We start from the raw sequence: 2,553 nt of genomic DNA, 5'->3' as shown, positions 1-2,553 counted from the left end.
CATAGGCGCACATTGGGTGTGAATTTAGGGGGTGCTGGAATATTTTATGTTACACATGTCCATGGGGGCTTTGTCCCCCACCAGGGGCGGACTGGGAAGGGTCCGGCCCACTATTCCAAGTTCATTAGCGGCCCAATTACTAAACGTCTACCCCCCCCTCCAAAAAAACCTTGCTTCAATTGTGATTACAGGCCTTTGTTTTATGGTCAAAATTATCTTTTATATAAAATAATAATTATTTGTTAATAATTAACAATATTGATGATGTATAATATCTAAATAGTAAATATTGTAATCAACATTACTCTTGCTAAAATCTTGTACAAATTAGTAAAGAAAACATAACATAAATATTTAATATTATAATCAATGTGATAAATTTGATTTAATATAAAACACAATTAAACAAAATAAAATAAAATAAAACTAATGATACTATAGGTACAGTTTATAAAATGAAATATTTAATATTTTGACAACAGCTAGACATTAACGTTGATGAACTCTTTACTATTTCAAGGTGAAATTTATTTTTCAACTGTCATTAGGAGAAATGCAATTTAAAATACTGAAAAAATAAAATACAATTAGAAACTACAACGTTAAATATTAACAAACAGTATACTCATAACAAATTATTATATTGTTTGTAATTGTTCCGGCGGTTGTGATTAGGACCGCCACCACGGTATGCACACGCTACATGGCGTTGGCCAATGGCTTGCAAGATGCAACTTGCAATATATTCTATTTATTTATAGATACGTTGCTATCCATGGCATATAATTATTATGATATAATACCCGATAGGATGATAACGTTCGCAGAAACAAAATATTTTTAGGTAATAGTTTTAAATTTTTATGTCTATACATATACTTACAGGCTACAATCTACCTATTAATATTTTAATATTATGTGTCTATGTGTAGTTTTTAACGGGAAACGGCCGTCACCGGCTACCATAGACATATTAATAAATGGACTGCACTTTCCTCATCCCCCGTCTATCCGAATCTGAAATGTACATTGTGTGAGTGAGATAAAAACTGTTGGGGGCAATCATGAAAGAAATAATAATTATATTTCATTCATGCCATGAAATTATTGTAATTTATAGATTATAAAACTGATAAGTAGTGATAACCATCATTGATATTTGATAATATCATAAATAATTCAATTATTTCCCCCATGCTTGCCCTCAACAGTTTGTATCTCTCTCATCAATGCCGGTTTCATGATTTCTCTCTCTAAGCGCAGTCCATTTATTTATATGTCTATGCCGGCTACCGCTTAAAACGTCCAATATAATAATAATTTATATTATATTATTATAAAAGAAAAAAAGTGCAAATTATTGATATATTTGCTAGTTGCCCAAAACTTTTAAGCTGGTACCGGCACGCTGTGCTAATATAGAATAGTGGCACACCGGGCCAGTCCGCTTTTGATTATATCTTTTATTTATAATTGTTTAAAATATACTTTTAAATTTTATCAACTATTTATAAAGATAGGTTCAGCTGATAGATTTTCGGGTAATTTGGAAAACAAATGAGAAAATCTTAGGAAAAATTAAAAAGGAAACTTTTAAACAGGTTTCAAGTAACCAATAGGTTATTCAAAATATCTCCATAAAAAAATATCCAATACAAAATAATAAACATTCCCGACATTTGACTTAATGTAACGTAAAAAATTTGTTTATTATATTATATTTTAATTACTGGATTATATCTTAAAATATTTTATTTTAACAATTTGAACAAATCTACCATGCTTTACAATTCTGTGTTACGAGGACGCTATCCATGCATTTGTTGTATCCGTCTTACATACGTACGACATGGCAAATTTTGGCTGAGACGCAACTGGCCCAAATTGTCAGCGTATCAAAGAAAATCGGAATATAAAAGAAAACCTACACGATTGAGCATAAAAACGGTATACAGCATTTATACAACGTTATAAAGCAACATAATAAAAATAATAATAATAATAATAATAATAGTTATGAAAATAATAAAATCAAAATATGGTACAAATTAAAAAAACACTGGATAGTTTATAAGTCAAGAATACTATAGAGTATGGATGATCGAACACTGATATTATTTATATAATAATTTTAGAATTGTATCTTATATTTTCTCCCAATTTTAAATGTTTAAAAAGTCAGAACTTTATTGCTCCGGAACTAATTTATTAATCAATAACATTGTCGATAAAGCTGGGCTCAGCTCACGGCTCACGTCTGGTATCATAATAACTGGTGTACCTAATAATACTGGGTGATTCTTTTATCAAACAACACTCATTATTTCAAAAAGTGTAAAATTTTTTGAAAATATTTTTTTACATAGTTTCAAGTCGCTTATAAAGCAACGGTTTTCTTAAAAAATTATATTTTTAAATATTTTTTATCCTTATAATTTTTTAAGTTTTTTACTTTTTTGAATGACAACATAGGGTTTTAATTTTATATTCCAAAGCAGAATATTTTTCTTAGATTTTGATACGTAAAAATCGAATTTGGGGCAAGTAGTTTAT

The sequence above is a fragment of the Acyrthosiphon pisum genome, chromosome X (genome assembly GCF_005508785.2).
Source record: "Acyrthosiphon pisum isolate AL4f chromosome X, pea_aphid_22Mar2018_4r6ur, whole genome shotgun sequence".
NCBI classification, from domain to species: Eukaryota; Metazoa; Arthropoda; class Insecta; order Hemiptera; family Aphididae; genus Acyrthosiphon; species Acyrthosiphon pisum.
This window is presented reverse-complemented; position numbering follows the sequence as displayed.